This window comes from Acartia tonsa, chromosome 12, assembly GCF_053477335.1.
Source record: "Acartia tonsa isolate MP-2025a chromosome 12, ASM5347733v1, whole genome shotgun sequence".
Taxonomy (NCBI): domain Eukaryota; kingdom Metazoa; phylum Arthropoda; class Copepoda; order Calanoida; family Acartiidae; genus Acartia; species Acartia tonsa.
The window spans coordinates 28224660-28248827 of NC_137271.1; the positions used below are offsets into that span (position 1 = coordinate 28224660).

The window sequence follows — 24168 nt, forward strand, 5'->3', positions numbered from 1 at the left end:
CGGATGTAACAATTTTTTCAAATTTTTCTGGTATTTTTACGTTTTCGCCATTTTTGTTCACTTTCCATAGCAAAACTATTATGGTCGAAAAACTATTGGTCGATTGGTTGGTAAATGCCAATATTGTTTAAACTTTTCCACTTTTTTAAAATTTATTTAGTTTATGACTATTTGGAGTGTGTATCAATTTATAGCCAATTGTCTTATAACTTCTGGTCCCTGGCTTTAACACAATCATATAAAATTGTCAGTATTGTATAAGCATACTGTACAATTCTTCTAACATCTTAACTTTGCGAATTTTTTTGCAAGGTGTGGCAATATTTTTAGCACTGGTAATATTTCATTAAGGTTAGAAATTAACAAAGTTTTTCATATATATTTTTATATACAAACTTTTTTTAGCTTACAGAATAAATAAAAAATGGATAAATATGAGTTTAATTATCACAATAATCACTATTACATAAATCAAACACAAAATGATGATTCCTACGTTAAAAAAAGTAGTGTTAAATTGTTTTAAATTTCATAACTTTTATGTATTCATAAGATTTGATCCTATTAAAGCTTATCCCTAAAAAATCTATGAATTTATAATCATAAAAATATCAGGGAGGGAGGGGACAATGGCCTATAAATTATACTGGTCACAAAAGATTTAGTAACACGTTCTATCATTCGTTGACTAAAAACTTTTTTTTAGCAATTTCCAAACGTTTCCCACTAACAATTTTAATCTATAAAAGGGATGCTTTTGTTTATACGATTGGGGGTATCTAATTTATCGTTCTTTATCTTATCCCTTACGATTCCTGTAAAAAATAGTATTAAAAGTTTTTGTTAATAGATTAGACGGTATTGCCAATAAAGTAATTTATTTTTGTACTATTTAAAAAATGTGTTTTTTTTGTTAAAGCCACAAGCTTAATAAATGCATTAATGGTTGTTTTAAGTTTTATAGGAAAAAATTATATTTTTCTTCAACCAATCTTACAGATAGTTCAGGTATTTATGAATTAAAGCAAATAATTTTAAAATAGTTAATGACAAAAACTTTTAAGTAACGCAGCTGCTCTATAACTAGTTCAGAAAATCGATTCTTTTTAAATAAATATTTAACTTAACATTTGTTGAATATGTCAAAAGATTTTTAATAATTGTTTAAAATATTGTAACATTACCCTGTATTATAATATGTCAGTACAAACTTTTTATTTAATTCTAGTATTTCATAGTAACTACATTGAAATCAAATGTATACAGAATGGCACTGGTTTTTGGGATGGTACTTGTCAGGGATCTAAAGAGATAAGACAATGGCCGATAAATTGGTGTAAATCCCCAACGATGAAAAAAAATTAGCCGTTCTGTAGATTAAACTTAGTGGTTGAAACGTTTGGACACTCAACTTAATGAATCAACCAATCACAATTCAAAAGTCCCAAAGTTGATAATTCAACGAATAAGAAAACGTTATTATAGAACTTTGGGGACTATTGTAATAAACAGTTCATTGTCCCCTCTCTCTTTGGATACTTGTTACATACTTGTCTATATTGTATAAACATATAAAAAGCTTGTTTTATGAAGCGCAAGATAAAGTCATTTATTCTTTACCTTTCAAACTTTAAAGGAACAGCACAGGTGAAAATATTAATTCATAGGCATCCCCTCGTTTTGTGGTAATTTGACTAAAGCAAAATCTTAAGACAGAAATCAAAACGAAAATTCAGCCTGTTTTTAAAAATATTTCTAACAATAATGATTTTTTTAGGTATGTTAAAACTTAGCAGCTGTCACATATTTAGACAAAAACACACTAACCTTAAAATTTATGTAAAACCTACTTTAATTGTTGTATAAGTTCAATGAATATTACTTTGATATTAATAAAGCTTTTTGATATAAATAACGGCTTCAATTAATTGTAAAATAAGCTCTGAGATTGGGTTAATTATTAGGATAAACTTTGATTGCAGTACCTTTGTCCTCATTGAGTATTTGATAAATTTTTAAATATGTGAGCAAAGGCATTACCCCAACCCTTTACAGTTCATATACAGGGTGCGCCACATAAAACCGGACTTTTTTTAAACGGCCATAGCGTCAAAACTACTTTACCAATCAGGACGTTTGAACCCACTATAAAAAGCTTAGGTAATGACCTTTTAGCACAAAAAAATCTTTGGACGAAGATGGGCTCGTACTCCAAGCTGGCCGCGCTTATGTTCAACAAGGCAGATTCGAAATGCGCTGGTGGTATAATATTGATTCTCGACTAGAGCCAACTAAATAGGACCTCAGCCCATTTGTAGATGAGGTAAAGTTATGCAACTTGCTGGGAATACTGTTAGATACATAAGTAAGACACTAGAAAAGACTAGAGCTCTCTATCTAAAATGGCTTGGCTGTAGTATTTCGGCAAAGTGAAACGTGGCAGATTTAGAGATGTCAAAAACGTAAAAAAATCGCATAAAATCGTGAAAATTTCTAGATTCTCGACGTTAGAGACCCATATGGAACTTAAAAACTCTTTTTAGACTATGGGTTGCCATGGCAACCCTAGCTAAATCTTCATGCCATTTCCAAAAAGGTATAGAACGTCGTTCTAGCTCAACTGTGGGCCAAATGAGAGCCGCCGTGTCGAAGGACAGGTTGAAAGTTGGGTGAATTTGGATCCTGCGGTTAGTCACTTTTCTAAGGAAATGAGGCCTCCAAGCAGCCCAGTCTTAATTCAATGGACTTTTGGCCTGGAGCTACTTTAAAGTATGCACCAATAGATGTGCCAATACCACAAAGACCTCCCTTATTGCCACTATCAAGGAGAACTTCGCCAGCTTGGACAGGTACATTTTGACCTTGGCCTGCCGGCGGTTGAGGAGGCGGGTAGAGGCGGTGATTGATCCTGGCGGCGATTTTATTGAATGGTCTAATAGTCATATACCTAGTTTGCTTCTCAGTTTTTAAAATTTAATAAAATCTTTAAAATTGACGATTTTATGTTCATTTGTTCACAAATTAGAAAAAGTCCGGTTTTATGTGGCGCACCCTGTAATAACATAGTATTAGACTAATTATAAACATTCTTAATTATGATGCAGAACCTCCAATAATACATAAAAGCGCGTTCCACTTAACGCTGAAACCTGAATTTTTCTATCCACCGTCCCTTAACATTGAGATGTGCACTGTGTTCCAGAAATCCCGAAAAATGACAAAAAATCATAGAGAGTGTATATTTGAACATTTTAATGAATTTTTATTTAAAAAGCAATAAGTATACATATATCTTTTAAAATAATTGTGAAAAATACTTATAATAGGGGTTTTACACAAAGGGCGTCAAGGGGGGTGTAAAGATAGTCTAATAAGCACATTTCAGAAGCTGTAACTTCCTTTGTTTTTGAGCTACATTGACGGGAATTATATCAAAAGATATTGCACAACCCAATAATCAATGTTAGGTAACCCTTAACAGTCGGGGGGGGGGGGGCGACCCCCCCCCCCTTACAGGTATTTTCTATCTCATTTTCTGTGTGTGAAAGATATAGAGCTTTAACTGAGTGACTTGTTTAAAATGGGCACATACCTGAAAGTTGAATATCTCCATCCTGGCGGGCACAGGATGCCAGGATACCTGGCAGGATCATACAGGTAAAGAGCAAAAATATTTTTTCATGACTTAAACTTAGCATTTCATCTTACCAAATACCTAAATATCCTATAATACTACATCCCAATATGAAATCTAGTTGTTCAAGTAAATTTCCGGTTCCAGGTATTATCCTGGAGGTCCTGCAGGTCTCAAGAAATCTTTAATTAGCTCCTGTTACCTCAATTTTTGACTTAGAGACTTCAAATTTTAAACTTAAGCTAATCTAACAACATTACACGACCAACTAAAATTTAATGAAAATCTGCAGCCGTTTTACCGCAGACTGCTGCCCCTGAAATTTATATTTTGAGATTTCTAATACAAAGTTTACATACAGATCAGTCAATTTCTTACTCATTTTCTGTGTGTTTTTTTTTTTAGCAGGGAGGGATGGAACAATGGGCTGTTTATTTTTCTAGTCCACAATGTTTTATAATAGTGTTTTCTCATTTGTAGGCATAACAACTTTTAGACTTTATTAATTTGATTGGTTGGTTTATTAGTTGAGTGTCCAAACATTTCAACAACTAATTGTAATTTATAGAAGGGGCAATTTTGTGTATTAGCATTGGGGATATACATTAATTTATCGGCAATTGTCTTATCCCTTTAGATCATAGATATGTAAGACTTTAATTTTTATTTTCATTTTACTTTAAAGGAAACAGTTTCTATCTTAATCAACATAAATTCTACTCTTCTTTGTTAATAAGTATGAAAGAACCTTTTGTGAAAGGTTGCTCAATAAAAGGGTAAAGGGAGTATATAATGTTAAAAATATAAAATCAGAATATTTTTTCTTGATCAAGCAAAACACATACAAAATTTTTAGACTTCTAGCTTTAATGGGATCCAAGATTAATATATATCGAGCAACCCCCCCCCCCCCCTCCCCCCCTAATAAAAAGGTATAGTTCAGATAAGAGCTTAAACATTATTGGATAATCATTTATTTGATTTTAAAACTTTTCTTTACTTTAAGTTTAATTGAATAGGTGTTTTAAGTAATAAGAAATATATATTACTTTTATGACTTAAAAATTGTTATTTTTTGGTTAACCCTAGTTACTTAAGAGCTTAAAAAAGCAAACTTCGCTAGATTTCGGGAGATTAGGCTAAGGTTCTATGATATTATACATAGTTCTAATTTACTCATACGAGAGGATTTTATTGCCATCCTTTGCCATTTTTAGTCCTGGACCCAAACGTAAAATTTTCATTTCAAGAAAATTGTTTATCTTACAAGAAACGGGTATGTCTAGAAAAGTACCTACAATTACAACAAAAAATGGAGATTTGACTTCTTTTAAAGGCTAAACGTATAAATTATTATATACTGATTCCAAAAATATATAATACTCAAAAATAGCTTTAAAAATAAAGGGTTCACACTGATTTGAAATGTAGTTTAGTTGACCGAAAACATGGTTGTTTACTTTGATGAAAAGGAACTTAATTCCAAACCTCTGGTGTAATTACACATCAAATTCTTATTTTTCATAGTAAAGAGCTAATTCTTTCGGCTTTATTTCCAAAAACTTGTGTATATTACTAAACAATTGTTTAAAAGTGTATTTTCCAAAATGTAAAAATCGATTTTTTGTCACTGTCAGGAACATAGTGATGTGGTTTTAAGGCTTGCTAGTTTGCTAACACTATTATTGCACATCCGTAATTTGCACTTTTTTTTGTAGTGTAGCTACTCTATAATTATTATCTATAATACAAAGTAGCTTGATGTCTGTCCGTCCGTCCCTTAAGATCTAGGTAATCACTGAACCGATTGGATTCTACTCTTCAGGGTATATACCTATTGGTACTGTGGTGGTTTTAAGCTATTAAGTGGTAAAAAAATCCCCCCCCCCCATTTTTTTGGTTTATGGGGAAGTTAGTTCATATAAAATTACTGGCAGCACCAGTAGTACTAGGCTAGGGTCGAAGCCGCTAGTGTATAATATAATCTAACCGTCCATCTTATTGATTTATTAGTCAGCGAGATTCTACCGAACAAAAAAAAATAAAAACATAGTTAATTTATATTAAAAAAAATTGTTTAAAAATATTATATTTATTATCAAATTATCACACCTATAAAACAATATTTAGTAACAGACAAACGGACAAATTTAGTTGTAAAATTGCCACACTTTAAAACAAGCCTTATTTCGAAATTCTAAAAGTAGCTTTTTGTTAAAAGATAAAAACCTTCTTTTTATCCCAAAAATACCATGGGGTGAAAAAATGCCGCCATTTTATCTTTGATACCAATCTTGAAAGGGGAGGGATGTGGAGCCAGATTTGATATTACCCTAGATGATACACAAAATTACCCCTTCGGTAGATTAAAATTATTGGTTAATACGTTTGAAAACTCAAGTTAATGATCCAACCAATCAAAATTCAGTGTAGTCGCCAAAGTTGTCAAGCCAACGAATAAGAACATGTTATTAAAAAATATTAATGTGGACTAGTGTAAGAATCAGCCCATTGTCCTCTCTCTCACCCTATATATATGATGTATTATTAGATTTAAGAGACACTTGCTTGATTAGTTAATAATTCTAACTTTTTTGCAAACTACTGTACACTAATATATAGAAAAACAATAAATTTTGTCTCAATAATGATGATTTGTATTGGCAGAAAAGTTGAGCTCCGCATGTCTGGTTGGATGTGACAATCGATTACAGAGAAAATCTAGTCTACCAAAAATCATTTTCAAGGTGTGCCTCAAAATTAGCAAAAAGTTAGAAAAGCTAAAATAGTCCTATACAGTATACAGACCAAGAAGTCATAAACAACTTATACACATTAACAAAATATGTAACATGAGGAAAAACTATGCTTTTAACTTTTTTTCGAGTAAAATAATCATTAATGAGGCAAAATATATTATATTGAGAATGTTTGCTTTATTTTTTTCTTGGCTGTTGTGCATTAACAAAAAATAAATCTATTGTGTCTTTTTTTCTGTAATTCTTTATTGTGCGTCTTATTTTTGGAAGTTGCGTCGTATCGACTGTAGAAAAAGTTAACTCTTGGGATTACGAATATTTTTTTATCAATTGGATTCGCGGATTTTTTTGCTTAAATATTTAAGATATACATTGATTTACACAGGCCTAATATTACGTATTACCCAGGGAGTAAGGGAGGGGACAATGGATCGAATATTCAATTTTTAGGAGTCTCAGACTTTGGGGACTGGCTTAAAGGGAACATGCAAGAATTTAGCAGTTTCTAACCAATCTTGGGGACCAATTATGAATGACGTCACGCAAAATCATGCATAATCTCGCGGCAAACTAGCGTGTCAACAAAAAGATAAACAATAACAAGCAGACAGAATATTTTGATTTTGAAAATTATTTTGTAAATTGAATCATTACATTTTTTAAAAGCGAAGCTTTTCTATAATTATTAAAAGCGAAGCTTTTCTATAATTAGGGTCGGTCCGTCCGTCCGTCCGTAACGGATAGCTTTTTTCGTTAATTTAGACATGTTAGAATTGTCCTATCGATTTCAAATTTTCCATGGTGATTCTTTTAGTAGTTTCGATTTAGAAAGCGTAGCAACTCTATAATCATTACCAAAATGTCCGTACGTCCATTTTAAACATATTGATTTTTTTTACTTTTTTAAATAGCTTTTTTCGTTAATTTAGGCATGTTAGAATTGTCCTTTTGATTTAAAATTTTGCATGGTGATTCCTGTAATAGTTAGGTACAATTTAGAAAGCGTAGCAACTCTATAATCATTACCAAAATGTCCGTACGTCCATTTTAAACATGTTGATTTTTTTACTTTTTAAATAGCTTTTTTCGTTAATTTAGGCATGTTAGAATTGACTATCGATTTCAAATTTTGCATGGTGATTCCTGTAATAGTTAGGTACGAGTTAGAAAGCGTAGCAACTCTATAATCATTACCAGAATATCCGTACGTCCATTTTAAACATGTTGATTTTTTTTACATTTTTAACAACAAATTTGTATGTGACCTAATTATCCGATTGGTCTGATTTTTGGTATACTGATTCCTAGGACAACAAAGTACAATATTATAAGCGAAGCAACTCTATAATCAAGTCCTAAAAATGTAAATATGTCCATTAAGATATATAAGTTTTCCGGAATTTTAATGTTAGGGGGAGATTTGAAATCTGCGTCAAATTTTAAGGATTTTTTATAAAATTCGTTTTTTGTATAATTCTTTATCTAAAAGCGGAAATGCATTTCAAGTTAATTAATTTTGACCAATAGGATAGGTGGATTTTAAACTACCTGCACTCTAATTGGTTGAATGATGTACGACATCCAATCAGAGCGCAGATTTTTTAAATCCACCAATCACAGATGCCAAAATTAATTAACTTAAATAGCATTTCCGCTTTTAGATAAAGAATTATAGAAAAAACGAATTTTATAAAAAATCCTTAAAATTTGATGCAGATTTCAAATCTCCCCCTAACTTTAAAATTCCGGAAAACTTATATATCTTAATGTCCATAATCATTATCATGTATAAAGCAGTTTTTCAACAAATTTACAAGTGTTAATGTCCGTTTGTCCTTCCATTTCAGAGCTTTGCTTTTATGGATGTTGTCATCCTTGTTATATCTAATTCTTGTTTAATGTTAATTCATTCCAATTAGTGCGTTGTAGAAAGAAATTATATTAAGATTATTAGTTATTATGAGCAAAGCCTTCCTATAATTAGGTCCCGCACATTTGTACGTCCGTAACGGTTAGCTCTTTTCGTTACTTTAGACATGTTAGATGTTTCTTATTGATTTAATGTAAAGGCAAAAGTTTTTTGTCTTTAGCTTAATATTTCTGTAATTAATGATCCGATTAATTTCAAAATTTTAGGGAAAATTCACGAAGTCCTGAGTTGTTCAAGGTTTGTTTATCATTAAAATCTCAAGATGGTGTTATTTTATTTTCCTGTCATGGATGCTAGGAGCGCAGCTACCAGTTATCCTAAGATATGTTACTTACCCTTAAGATCTTTAAAATTAAGATGTACTTATGTTCTCAACTATTTAATTATGTAGTATGAAATTTTGACGCAAGGTATCTCATTTTTATTTCGTTAAATTAAATAACTTGAGTTAAAAGTTCTGTAGGAAGGTAATTGTTTTAGTAAGTTTTGTAATATAATTATTTAAAGGCTTTTTCATGTGTAAGCTTTTTAATAAATACAATAAAAAAAATTTGGGTAAAAGAAGTTGTAAAAGTAAAATGGTATCTTTCCTTAATTTTCCGAAGTTTATATAATAACAATTATGGAAATGAATTGTAAACAAGGGTTTTGATCTCTAGAATCATGGCTTGTAGTAAAGCATCAGTTTAAGGATGGTGCATTTCGAATTAAAAACAATTCAAAAAGTCAATTATTTCCACTAAAGGTTGCTATATTGCAAATACTTGTTTAATCTGGAAATATCTGGGTTTTCAACCTTAAAGGGTCACAACTATAAAATTGAATTAACTGCCCATTGTCCCCTCCCTTACTCCCTGCGTATTACCACTAAAATTCTATATCTATCATATACAAGCAATAGCGGCTGTACCCCTTGAGGCTCTGCAATAGTAATAGAAATAGCATAAAACCTTTGTAAAATATATATCATTACTTACTAAAATATACTAAGCTTGATCTTTAAATCGTTTATAGGTTATCTAAACCGGGGCGATTCATTCAGCGCGCCATCAAATTATTAAATACCAATCTTTAAATCGAATTTGCAAGGGCGATTTGGCGCGCCCAGTTGCACGGTCCGGCGCGGCAATGCCACTCACTGAGTGGCATTGCTGAACCAAATCGGGGTGATTTATTTAATAAATAAATATTTTTTTAATTACTTTAATATTTTATTGCAAAACTATCGTGAAAACATTTTTATAGTTATTTTTAAAATAAATTATATATTAATGTTTTATATAAAATACCATACTGACATGGCATTTTATATAAAATACCTTACTAACACTGCTTAAGTAATAAAGTTGTACTGGCGCGGATCGATATTTTAGTGAGTGCGCAAGCGATTTAACAACACCGCGCTGAAAATCTTTTAAAAATCAATGTATTATAGGTGCGCTGTGGCTCACCATGCGCACCTACGGTTCACCTTTGAATCGCCCCGATTCAGCGCACCATAAAAACGATTTAAAGATCCAGCTCTAGTTTCTTAGTTCCAAATATAAAGATGCACTGTATTGAAGGGTCAGGGAAAGGCAGAAAAATATCCTAAAGCCATCCCAAAAATCAATTATAAAAATAAAACAGCCAAAAAACATCCTGGGATCTTTATAATGTTGAAGATTTCCTAAAATCGAGAACTCAATTGTTTCAGCAGTTATCGAAACCATAAGCTTACTACATCATCATAAAATCAAATTTAAAAATCCACGATCAAAATCTAAAAGTTTTCTGTAAAAGTTTTTATATATAATTTGATTGTTGCGTGTATTTTTGGCTAAAGGGCTTTCCCAAAAATCTTAGTCTTTGTTGAAAAAAATAATAACATAGAAAAAAAATAAAAGAAAGTTACCAAGTTTTTTAAGCTCTTTTTTGTTTACCTTTTTACAAATATATCAAAGATACTCTAAAATTTTCTTTAACCTTACTTATATTATATAAGGATCGCACTTCTTTTTACAACAGTTTCTACGCAGTGTAAGTATATACAGTGTTACTCTTTTCTTCAGCTTAGTGTTGCTGCGCTTCTTATAAATAACAAGTGGCTGCGCCTCTATCATTTAGAACAGAAAAATAGCATAAAACTATCTTAAAATTTTAATGATAAAAAATAACGTAAAAACATCCCAGGACCTGTATGAAGTTTCCCTGAAATTAAGATCTGAATCGTAGTTACCAAGATTTTAAGCTACTAGCAAATAAAACTTCACATAATAGAAAAAAATTGTATGACAACCAGAGAAAAACTATTATGCAAATTAGATTTCTTAGATGTTATGTGAGATGTTACAATATAACCTTTTGTTCAAATTTTAAACTATGAAAATTCTGTAGAAAATTTTTCATGCCAAAAAAATTATGCTAAATATATGTCAAAACACTTTTGAAAGACATCTAGTTATATATTCTTTTTAGGGATGACCAATCCCATTTTAGTAATTTTTAGCAGCGCAGCTACTTTATAATTGGTCTGTTGCTGCGATACTTATAGACAGGGATCTAAAGGGATAAGAAAATAGCCGATAAATTGATTTTCATCCTCAATGATGATACACAAAATTGCGTAAAATTGGTGGTTGAAACATTTAAGCACTGAACTTAATAAACCAGCCAATCAAAATTCACTATAGTTCCCAAAGTTGTAAGCCAACGAATAAGAAAACGTTATCATAAAACTTTGTTGACAAGTGTAATAAATAGCTAATTGTCCCCCTTCTTTTTACATTCTTGTCCTTGTCTAATTTGCATTTTCTTTATATTTTGTGGAAATTTTGTTGACATTTGAAAAGTACAAAATTAATCACATAAAACAAAAATAAGCAAAATAATATAAGAATATATACATAAAAGAGATAGTATGTCTATATGTCTGTCTGTACCGTAGGATCTCACTAACCGCTGAACCGATATAGTTCTCCTTTACAGTGTAGCTTATCTGGGTAGTTTTATAGCTATTTTGAGGAAGATAACACAACTTTTTAAATGATTTCGACCCTAGAAAAAAACACACCCCATTTAATTTTTTCAAATGGGAGATAGTCTACCCCAAACCCCTCCCCACACTTCAAGTCGCTAGTACTATAAAGCAGTACGTTTAGAGATCTTCAAAATATTTTATACTTATAATTTTTAATCAAAATTTTGAAAAGTTTTAATATTTTCCATTTATATCAAAGCCCGTAGATGCTAGGGACTCTGATTTTCTAATATGAATAATTTTAAATAGATTCACAGAAAAGGGGGTTTTAATGTGTTTTATGCACGCGTCTTTTATCCATCTGATTTAATAATATGAAGCTAGAACATAAGAAATTAAGGATAACAATATCCATAAGAGCAACAATAAGTTTTTATTTTGCAGAAACTTGCCTTCAAATATAGATTTTTACGGTAAAGGAAGGTCTTAAATGACTAAAAATACGAATTTGCAATGGACTCATATAAATTATGATTATTTATTGATAATGTTTAGAATCATTAGAATAGTCTAAATGTACAATTATAACTATCTGTTATTATACCAAGAACGGACACACCATAAGTTTATAGAAAGCTTAACTTTCAATATCGATAAAGATAGATTTTATCGTTAAAAATAGCAAATAATTACAATAGACTATAACTGAATAATCTTGCAACCCTAGTGTTTTATTGTAGTGAATTTTTAGAATTCATAGGGCTGTAGTATATCTCTTAAAGGGGGCTATAGCACTTACACATCCAGCAAATTTACAGTTGATGTATTTTTGGCAAAATGTTTTCTTCCTTTTTCTCATGCCAAAAATACATCTGACAATGGCATTTACACATCCATACTTTTTCAATTATATGTCATAAATACATCCAACACTGGCAAATACACATCTAGATTAATTTATATGAATATTTATTTACAATTGATTAGATTTTGTACAGTATGTATAGGTTTAAAATTTTTTGCCCTATTTTAGTTACTCTCCCCCTATTTACTTCCTTCCCTTTTTCTCAAGTTGCTCCCTACAAAACATCAATACCTTTGAGCAAGTGGTCAAATTATTTCTATATAAAATGATAATTTAGATATTTATTATGGATACCAGTACAAGGATTCAAAGGACAGGACCTTAAAGACCCCACAATTAATATGAAAGTGGGGATATGTCCGACTTATTGAGTGGTGTTTTTGGTCAACCTATATATAGAATTGTGACAAGATCAAGATCATCATAACAATCCATCACATAATGCTTTTTAACCTGACAAATATATTATGATTTAAATCTTTATAATGCTATTTATTTTAACCTGACAAATATATTATAATTTAAATCTTTATAATGCTATTTATTTTAACCTGACAAATATATTATATCTCAAATAATATACAAGTGTGTTGTTTTCTTATCATTTTACTTTAAATTTCTATGGATGTATAAATGCCTGTGTCGGATGTATTTATGACATACAATTGAAAAAGTATGGATGTGTAAATGCCAGTGTTGGATGTATTTATGACAAGAGAATCGATTTTACTGTCATTTATACAGTAAAAATTCAGTTTGTCATAAATACATCCATTGCACTGGCAAAAACACATCCACTGTAAATTTGCTGGATGTGTAAATGGCAGTCCCCCCTCTTAAAGATCGTGTTTAGCCAAAGGGTAGTCTTTTAAAAGGACTATCTTTATTTATTTTATTATATTGTACGTCCGTCCGTACGTACATCCGAAACAGAGTAGCAACACTATGATTATTACCAGGAAGTCAGTATGTCCATTTCAAGAATAAAAGTGTTTTGCTTGATTATATTTAGTTATTTTGGAAAATTAATTCCTAAGATACCATTGGGATACATTGGGATATAGCGAAAATTATTTCTATTGAAAAATTGAAAAAAAAATAGTCTCCTTTTGAGAAAAAAATCAGTTCTATATCCTAAATTGTTTAGCCATTTTAGGGCTTTTCTTTACTTTATAATCATATGTTTTTTTAGTTCGTGGAGTTTTTTACTCATAAGTTATGAAATAATAAGCGGGAAATAATACCTATAAACCTACCCATATGCTTTTTTAAAAGGTGAAGTAATCAATTGGCTGCCTTTAAAAATTTCATTTTAATTCCTAAGAACAATACGAACTTCACATAAAGAGGAGAAACTAAGCCGTTTAAAAGATCTTTAAAAGACTATATTTTTAGTATTATAGAAAATAGAAAAGCTACACTAAAACAATGCAATGGATGTAGAATACACGTGGATATTATAACTGGGAGGAAATTGTCGTCAATTTTGGCTGCAAACATTATTATCTTATTTATCATTTGTTCATTCAGTAGGAGGAGAGGGGATGAGGTACAGGGGGTGGAAGTGGGGAATCGGGGAATTTTAGCCCGCTGTGTGTTTCACTTTCCTAGAAAACAAGAAAATCTGGTGTAAGATCCAAGGAATAACATATCTATTACTAAAACACATATCTACATATATTATATATCAATTAAATTTAATTTTATTCACCTTCTTTCCAAAAGTAACATTTTCATATCAGGGATCTTATGGGATAAGACAATGGGCGATAAATTTATGTTCACTTGATTAATAACACAAAACAAATAATCCATGCTGTAGATTAAATATATTTGTAGAAATTTTGGACACTGAAACTGTTTCCCTGTTTGACACTGTCCCCAACGTTTTAAAGAGTTAGATTAGCTTTAATATTGAATATCTTATTATAATCTTATTTCAAGAATGTCTTTCCCTAACTTTAAGGATTGATAAAAAAGAATTCTTTAATAAATACATCGAATAAAATATAAAAAAACATAGGGTTGACACACTTTTATCTTTTATATCGGAGAGAAAGGGAATAATTGGCTGTTTATTACAATAGTCCCCAAAGTTTTATATTAACGCTTTCGTATTCATTGGCTTAACAATTTTGAGGACTTTTCTTGAATTTTGATTGGTTGGTTTATTAGGTAAAGTTTCCAATTATTTAAATAACTAATTGTAATATAAAGAAGGGTACTTTATTGTATCATCAATGGTGATGTACATCCATTTATCATCCATCCCTTAGTTTGACACACTTTTACATGGCTACTTTAAAATCATTCAGAAGTGGTTAGGTTTAAAATATGGACAGTTGAATAAAATAAAGAAAAGAAACACACAGAGATATCACGGTGGAAGATAAATCAATTTTGCCCCAACGTTTTTAAAAGTTTCTTAAGAATTCTAGTTTTCAAATTTTTTGTTTGTTGAAGTTTTAACGCATGAACAGAACAATGTCGTATTCTAATATCAAAACAATATGTATATTTTTTAACGCAACTACATAAAATGTTATCATAGTTACAATTGTATACATTTACCAAAAAATCTATAGATTTTTAAGAAGCTTTTTATAGTTATTGGGCAGGTTTTGGGCTTTTTAAAGTAAATGTAATATACAACCCTTAAACCCACTTACAACAACAAAAGTCAGAATTTCACATATTATATTTTGTGGAAGAAGGGAGGAAGAGAAAATAAATTTATCCTCAATTGTCTTATCCCTGTTTAAAAAGTAAATATCATAAGCGGAAGAACGGCGCGAAGAACTGTTTACTCTTTAATTTAAATTTGTAAGAGTCGAGTATTTGCTGAAGCTACTCTAATATAGTTCACATTGGTCGGTATGTAGTATGTACGTGCATTTATTCCACGGTTTAAAAAAAATTTTTAATCAGGAAAATGTCATCTGAAAATAGTTAATTATAGCATCTTATTGTAGACAGCTTCCCGCCTTCTGTTAAACTGTTAAACTTCGGTTAAACTGGTTTTAATCTTATAGATCAGGTTCTCATCCAGCGGATACAAATCGGTTTCGATGATAAACTGTAAATTTTATTACAAACATTTCGATCTCTTAAAATTTAAGTTTTAGTAACCTTTCATTGGATATATGTATACTATGTTATTATGATAACAGCATAAATTAGCACTTATTTTGAGTAGCCCTGTTACAAATGGATATTGTTATCCTTGTAGATAAAAATCTACAGTTATTAAACAATTCCTCCTGTATTTGAATGTTATTAAAGACGTTGGATAATTCAAATATTGTAAATTAAACAAGGATGACAACATCCATATATAACAAAGCTAAAACATACCTTATCATTATGTTATTAACGACATTTGCTATTTCAAATATTGCAATTTCAGCAAGGATGACAATCACCATATTATTTGATTGAAAATAAGAGCGAGAATAGTCTTTTATTCCTAACCCCTGCGGGGTGCTCTCCTTTCCGGGGACTTTAATGAAACACGTACAAACAAAAAATCTACCTCCCTCTCCCTTCCCCCTTTTTCAATTTATTTCAATGTTGGATTGTTCTCGACTAAGTACTTTAAGGGAAACCGACGAAAATTAACAAAGTTTGAAAGAAGTTGTATCAACTTTTTTTTTTATAGCTAGCCGGTTCTTTTAGTAAGTAGTAGATGTAAAATTTTTCATAGAATTCAAATATGCAATCGGTTTTTTTGTAGACCTCTTATTTTTTAAGTAATTTAAGTTTTTTAAAAAAATAATTAAGTCGGTTTTAAGGTACTAAAACGCAACAAAATAAAAGAAGAAAATGGTCAGTAAGAACAAAAATAGTAAGATCTTTAATTTGACACCTTACTTTTAAAATTCTGTTGAGTAATTATTGAAAAAATCTATTTTTTTAACCTCGGTATAATAAAAACTTTAGACCTAAATATTTTCTCAAACAGACATAAAAAACATGGGTTCATATATACCATTAGAATCAGAAAAATATTACGAATCCATTGTAAGCAAAATTGAAAAAAATTAAAAAATTAAAAAATTACAGAAATGGCCAATTATTTTTTTTGTTCAGACAACACTATTGTTTTCCCTTTTTTACCCCCTCTTTACCCCCTCTTTACCCCCTTCCCATTTTTATACTCAATTGAAGAATTAAGACGTTGCCTGTACAACATAATATGATATTTTCATATAATTCCTTTTATTGTAGTTTATATACTATATTGTAAACTTTTTTTTCAATTTTGCTTACAATGGATTCGTAATATTTTTCTGATTCTAATGGTATATATGAACCCATATTTTTTTATTTGTGAAATAATAAAATTAAGTTCAAAGTTTTTATTCTCGTGGGTTTAAAAAAATCGATTTTTTCAATAATTACCTGACAGAATTGAAAAAGTAAGGTGTCAAATTAAAGATCTTACTATTTTTGTTCATAATGACCATTTTCTTTCTTTTTTTTGTTGCATTTTAGTACCTTAAAATCGACTTAATTTTTTTTTTTTTAAACTTAAATTACTTAAAAAATAAGAGGTCTACAAAAAAACCGATTGCATATCTGAATTCTATGAAAAATTTTACATCTACTACTTACTAAAAGAACCGGCTAGCTATAAAAAAAATAGTTGATACACCTTCTTTGAATGCCTTAAAATCGAAAGAAATCCCATCAAAATTAGCTCCTTTATCGTGTCGATAATATATGAGTAATAAACTTTATGTCAACGGATTGCCTCTAGTTTTAACAGAGATGTCAATGCTCATCACTAAAGCAGAGAAATAAATAGTGATATTATTCAATTTTGACCTTCAGTCAAGCACTTACTTTCGTTGCATACCAATTTTAGTCGATTTTATGGATAAAGCATTTTTAAAAGCTTAGAATCACTTCATTTCTAGCGTAATTAAAATGGCTTCGAAAAAAATTTTCACCTTAAGAAATGAAATTTCCATTTATTGTTTTAATAAAGCGTTGGTTGTCGAATGTTGCCGAGCTATACAGATACAGATTATATATTAAATAAAATAAATGTACAATTAATTTGAGTCTATAATCATACTGAAGATATTAAAAAAGAAAACCAAAGACTCATTATCATGCATAATTAACACAAAGGTCGTTCAATCAATGTTTTGGTAATATGTTAGTTGTTAGAAAATGTTGTATCCAGAAAAATGCATCCATTATAACTATTAGACAAACACATACTTAAATGTCTTCTAACCAGGGAAAAAAAGGGTTTCGTAAGCAGTCATTTTTTTGAAAGGTTATAAGCACGAAATAAAATATTTATACATACTAGCAGCTGAGCCCATGATATTCAAATTTCAATAGGGGCAAAAATAGTCCAAAACCATCCCCAGACATATCAAATATATAAAAAACTAAAAGTTTAAAATCATCCCATGACCCATGAAAATCTTCCCTAAAAAGGAGAATTCAATAAGTTCAGTAAATTTTTAAATATTAAGCTTCAGGTAAACAAGGATGACAACATCCATAAAAGCGAAGCACTGAAACGGTAGGACAAACGGACATTAACACTTGTATAGTGTCTGAACTGAATAATCAGAATATAAAAGTATAAGAGTCGACGCAAAATTGTATGTAAATTTGTTGAAAAACTGCTTGATACAGGATAATGTTTATGGACATACTTACATTTTTAGGACTTTATTATAGAGTTGCTTCGCTTATAATATTGTTCTTTGTTGTCACAGGAATCAATATACCAAAAATCAGATCAAACGGATAATTAGTTCACATAAAAATTTGCTTTTAAAAAAGTAGAAAAATCAACATGTTTAAAATGGACGTATGGACATTCTGGTAATGATTATAGAGTTGCTACGCTTTCTAAATCGTACCTAACTACTACAGGAATCATCATGCAAAGTTTGAAATCGATAGGACAATTCTAACATGCCTAAATTAACGAATAAAAGCTATCTATCTCGGACGGACGGACGGACGTACGGACGGACGGACGGACGTACGGACGGACCGACCCTAATTATAGAAAAGCTTCGCTTTTAAAAAGACCTAACTACTTTATATCATAGAACCGTAAACTATTACATAGTAAAAGGGCGAAAAATTTCATTCTTTGATAGGTTTGTCAAAAAATCATTATAAGCCACATTATAAATTCTACTGATGTTTTTTTGACGTAACTACTAACAAACTTTAGCTAAAGAGTAGCTACGCTTTTATTAATTTCAGTTAATAAATTATTTTTTATTTTCCTATTCCCGCATTCCCGTATAGACCTGTGCGCTAAAGCAAATATTAACGTCGCGTTGCTTGTCCATAAAAAGCATGTTTGCACTCAGGAAGGGAGGAGACATTGGCCTGTTTATTATTCTTGTCACCGATGTTTCATAATAACTTTTTCTGATTCGTTTTCTTAGTAACTTTTGATACTCTTAGTGAGTTTTGATTGGTTGGTTCTTTCAGCTGAGTTTCCAAACGTCTCAACCTCTAATTATGATCTACAGAAGAGGTTATTTGGTATATCATCATTGGGGATGTACATTAATTTAGTGGCCATTGTCTTATTCCTTTATATCCGTGGTTTGCACTATGCTAAAAACTGAATAAATGTACAAATAATAATATGTGACTATCTTAATCTTTAGGTAGCAAAGCTGCTTTGTCAGTGTTTGTATCTGTTTGTCTGTCCTTCTGTCTTTTTAAAACCTCTTTATTACTATTATTAATTTAGCTTACAATATTGTATCCGAGTATTTTTAAAAGCCAAGCTTTTCTATAATAAGGGTCTGTCCGTACGTACATCTGATTTTGGAATACTTATTACTATTACAACAAGGTATAATTTTATAGTATAAATATCCTGTAATTAAACAGTTTTGCAACAAATTTACTTACAATTTTGTAAAGACTTATAAATTTACAGTATATTCTTATCATAAAGTTTTGACACTACGCTAGTGTTAATGTTCGTTTGTCCTTCCGTTTCAAAGCTTTGTTATTATGAATGTTGTCATCCAAATTAATAGAAAAACTACTAAGTTTTTAAAATTTTTAATATTTTATTTCAGGCTTTGAAATGTTAATCGATGAAGAATAATCAACAACTAGAGGTAAAAATCAATTTTTCATCTTATTGTACCAAAAATCTATTAAATTTTTATAATCAAACAAGTATTATCATGTCTCTAGTAGCGCACCCATAATATAAGTATAGATTAAAAACATTAAAATCAAATGTGAAATAAATAGCATATTATCTAAAGTATATTTTTACAGTTTTAATGTATTTTAAAGTGATATAACTATGTGTTGTAATGATGTTCAGATAGACCAACTTAAATTGTAGAGAAGCTTTGCTACAAAAAAAATCCATTAAAGCTAAAGATAATTTAAATTTATCTTTATGTATATAGTGTTGAATCTGATGATTTGTAATAGTGTAATTTCTTTTGTGACAACAATTATTAACATCATTATATAGATACGTTACAATGCTTTTGTAATACAACAAAAATTAAAATTAGCTTATATCATAATTCAATAGCGGATTAATATATTAAAGTTTATTAAAATTTCTCTCGTTGGTTCATGAGTGTCAACCACTAATTGTAATCGACAGAAGGGGTAATTTTGTGTATAATCATTGGGGATCTACATCAATTTATAGGACATTATCTTATCCCTTTAGATCCCTGCTTATTATGGCTACGCTACTTCTGGATATATTTTTGGTTATTTTGAAGAAACACAAAGGTGTAATAATGTGTTGAAGATGAGATTATGATATCAAATAATTTTCTTGGTAAAAATAAGCACAAAGGCCTTTTTAAGATGGATTACAAAAGTACAGGGATACAAGTATAGGTTAATGATTAACAAATTAATCTTTCCCTGAATCCTTTCAATTTTTTGTTTAAGAAATTTTTACATTTAGTGGATGGTAAACGTTTAGAGAAAGATAGAATTTATAATATTCTATATTTCTTTACACTACAGCTTTTCATAGGTCCTGGGAAGTTTTGTAAATATTTTTTTTGAGTGGGGGGTACCATCACCCTCCCAAGAGAATCACCCCTAAAAAGACTTAAATTAAAATGGGGGGAAGTCTACTCCTCCCCAACCTCAAATGCAGTTAGTTTTAGGGATAAAAAAAGAAGATGGGTTTTACTAAATTATTCTAAATTAAAAAACAAGGATAACTGAATTCTTTATATAGCATCATATTATTATTAAAAATTGTTGTCAAAACAGCTTCCTAATCTATATATATAGGATTAAGTTCTCCTTTATAGGGAAGTTTAACAAACGTCCCAGAAAGGTTTTAGGCTATTTTTCTCCTATTTTCTTAATTATTCTAATAAATTACCTCTATAGGTAAGGAGCGCAATCGCTAGTAATTTATATTTTAATGTCCTGTCATTGGTAAAAGTTATTTATAATGTTATCTTTAAAAGTAAACATAACTTAACATCTATTCTACTATTATTAAAAATGCTTATAGAGTTGCTACGCGTATAAAAAAATTTGTCTCTAATCATTTAAAAACCTCAAATATCCGTTATATCAAAATTTTATAAATTTAAAAGTTAATTGTCAGACGTAAGAATACGTAATTTTAATAGAAATTATAATCTAAAAATCTAAACTTTGCATCGAACACAAACTAAAAAAAAATATTGTTAATTTAAGGATATATTGAAGGTCAGAAAAAAAATTATCATTTTCTTTTTTGTATAATTATAAAAAAAAGTTCTTATTCCTTTATCTAAACAATGTCTGCGAATCAAAAATCAATTTAGAGTATAATGTTTCTTAATACAGTGTTTGAAAATGTTTCACCTTTGTTTGAAAAAAATGGCAAAAACCCTCATTTTAAGGATGGGGTTTCTTTATCTACCCCTTCTTCCCTCCCCATTATAATTTAAATTCGCCAGGGAAATTATTATCCAAAAGTATCGCAGTAATTATGATTTCACAAAAATGTATTGAACTTATAAAATCCATCTATAAACCAAAACAAATTTAGTCGTTTGTGAAGTAGTATCCTTGTGTCGTGCAGATGTACGGATTTACTCTTGTTATCTTGTAGCTGCGCTATTGACATTTAGATGACCATTACAGACATGTTATATTTATAGAGAGGTAGTGCTTTAGTTTATTTTGTTCTCTTTGATGTCTTAAATTTTCATAATGGTGGTAGTTTCTTTGTTGATGGCGATTATTAAAATCTGATTAAATATCAGATAGATGAGTTTTATGCGGGCATACAGTGTCCATACGATTCAACAATTAATTTTTAAAAACCTGTTGATATAAAATTGCCATGTTGTTATCTACAAAATGGCATTTATATGCTAAAGGACAAAAAATGTGTAGTTATTGGACTATAATATGTCGATATTATGTCAATCGTGATCATAAAGTCGACACAAATCCTTTATACTACATATCGTAAGAATATCAAAGGAGTATTCTTTTGTCGATTTTTATGCTATCTTAAAATTTATCACGTTTCAATAAACAAACCCTAATTCTAACTAAAGATATATAATATTCTTAAGGCTATTAATTGATTTGGCTTTTGAAAATAGAAAAATCTTTCAATTTTGATTTTGCTAAATTGAGTTTTTTTGATTATTATAACGTAATTTTGAATAAGAACATTAATTTTTTTAATTATATTATTTTTTCAAGTCATAATATGGATAGCAACTTCAAGTTTACAGTATCAAAATTAGATATTCTTAAAGTTAAAGACACATTTTTTTTTAATTTTTCAAACTGGCGCAGTCAAAACTCAAAATATCGTCAATTGTCTTATCCCTCCTTGCTACGCAATTCTTTCTTTTTCTTGAATGAAAGAACACTTATGCGACCAAACTTTAAATAAGCATATCGCGTCACCACTGTAAATTGAGTTTTGTGGGGTTTTAGAGATCTTTTAGTACAATGTTGTTACTAATAAATTCATATTGATACTTTGATGTCATTTTAAAACGAAAGTTAAACTCAAAACCCTTCTTAGCCTAATGAACTTTGGTGCTAGAAAAATATTGACTAAAAAGCATTAAAAAATTTAATTTAGATACTTATGGAAATGGAAAAATAGTTTTAAACAATTCCAGGACCTATATGAAGCCTTCCTTAAAATGGAAAACTCAACAGGTTTAGTTTTAACAGACAATAAAATTTATATAATAGAATTGCTTTAGGTAGTAAATTATTTCGTTAACAACACGTCAATAATATGTCAATGATGGCCAATTTATATTTAATTAATTATATTCGACTACAGAATTAGAATTGTATGTCAACATTACGCTCCTAAATTCTACAGTATAACTTAAGCATATTCTCAAAATTAATTATAGCGATAGTGATCGTTTAGACATTCTATCAATACCGCATGTACCATATTTCTAAAGTGTAAGGGGACGCTAGACTATAAATTATGCTGGTAACCAAAGTTTTATGAATAAGTTCTCATAATAAATGGCTTAACAACTTTAGATATTTTGTTGAGTCTTGATTGGTTGGTTCAAACTTGCATGGTTTAAATTTTTTAACAAATGATTTTACCTTCTTAAAGTGTGATTTTATTTATCAGCTTTTTAACATTCATTGTCTTATCCCTAAAGTACCTAGATTTGTCATTTAGGCTTTAAGATTTCTTGGTATAATAATAAATTTAAAAACTTACATGCTATTATAATGCTTTTTGCGTTGTCTCGGGGTTTCGGGTTCGAGTCCAACTCACACTTTGCGAACCTAGTAATAGTGTCTAACTTTTTATCTTTGTGACGTAACAAAAATCCATCTCTATTTTAAGGGTTTCCTTTCCCACCTCCCCTCTCATCCTATGATTTTTGTTACGTCACAAAGATAAAAAGTTAGACACTATTACTAGGTTCACACTTTGCTAAATAAGAGAAGTAAAAAAGGTTATAACTGTTGCTGATTTGACAGACGTGTGATGTCTTTATGTCTATACAGGTAATGCCCTGGCTTATAACTAGACGTACAAATATAAGTATAAACATTTAAGACTGAAAGATAATGGTTCTATAATCAAATGGTCGGTTTTCTCAAATAGTACTTAAAATATAGATATTAATTGTTACATAAATAGAATAATTGTAGGGTCCCTTTAAATGGGAGAGGTAAAATGAAAGAAAGATTTGAAAGATTGCTATTTTTGGTAATTTTTATTTATGTTATCAACCTTAAAAATAAATTAGAATATTTTTATATGAATATAAATTAGAATATATTTATATGAATATAAATTAGAATATATTTATATGAATATAAATTAGAATATTTTTATATGAATTTAGAAGTGTCTACTTTTTAATCATATTTCTAAGTTTTAATACATATTTTATTAATTCTTTTATTGGTGACAATTAGAACATGCTATTAAATAATAGATTTAAGAAAAATATACATAAGGTTTGATTTTAAATGTTATAAAATTGTTGGTCAAAAGGATCTTCTTTTCTTATTCACGATAAAATTTGCCTATTTTTACTGGATTATTTTGGATGTTGTCGTCATTGTTTAATTTGGTATCATATTTGAGTATGGCTTTTGTTTTATTTCTTTTGTCTATAAATCCTTACATTTTCAATATTGGATTTGATTTTAATATTGCAATGATTTAGACACATTTTTTATAGTATGGCATTTGAATTGTCATTTGTAAATACTTTTCTTATCTGCATTAAAGCCATAAAATGAACTGGGACTAAATTGCGTTACTCGTTAACCTCATTTGATATTGAATTATTTTAGATATATATGTATAAAATACATAAATCCAATCCAATCAAATACCACACTAGAATGTAGATATCTGTATTAAATCAGAAATATTAGCTACTCTAGAATACATAAATCAATGTCAAGTATCTTACTATAATTAAGATATCTGTAATATTTCAGAGATACTAGCTACTCCAGAATTCATAAATCTAATCAAGTGCCACACTAGAATGTGAAATTAGA

The 24168-nt window shown here is 29.6% G+C and overlaps 2 protein-coding genes across 4 annotated transcripts in view; both read left to right on the forward strand.

Annotated features, from left to right (window-relative positions):
• The window catches only part of LOC145334613 (cell death-inducing p53-target protein 1-like), a 345932-nt gene that overhangs the window by 188855 nt on the left and 132909 nt on the right, over nt 1-24168 (forward strand). The gene's annotated exons all lie outside the window — the stretch shown is intronic.
• Nucleotides 1-24168, forward strand: part of LOC145334610 (uncharacterized) — a 167601-nt gene that overhangs the window by 18413 nt on the left and 125020 nt on the right. The window contains exon 2 of the mRNA XM_080180134.1: nt 19230-19271. The gene's annotated coding sequence lies outside the window, so the exon portion shown is untranslated. The remainder of the gene's footprint in view (nt 1-19229; nt 19272-24168) is intronic.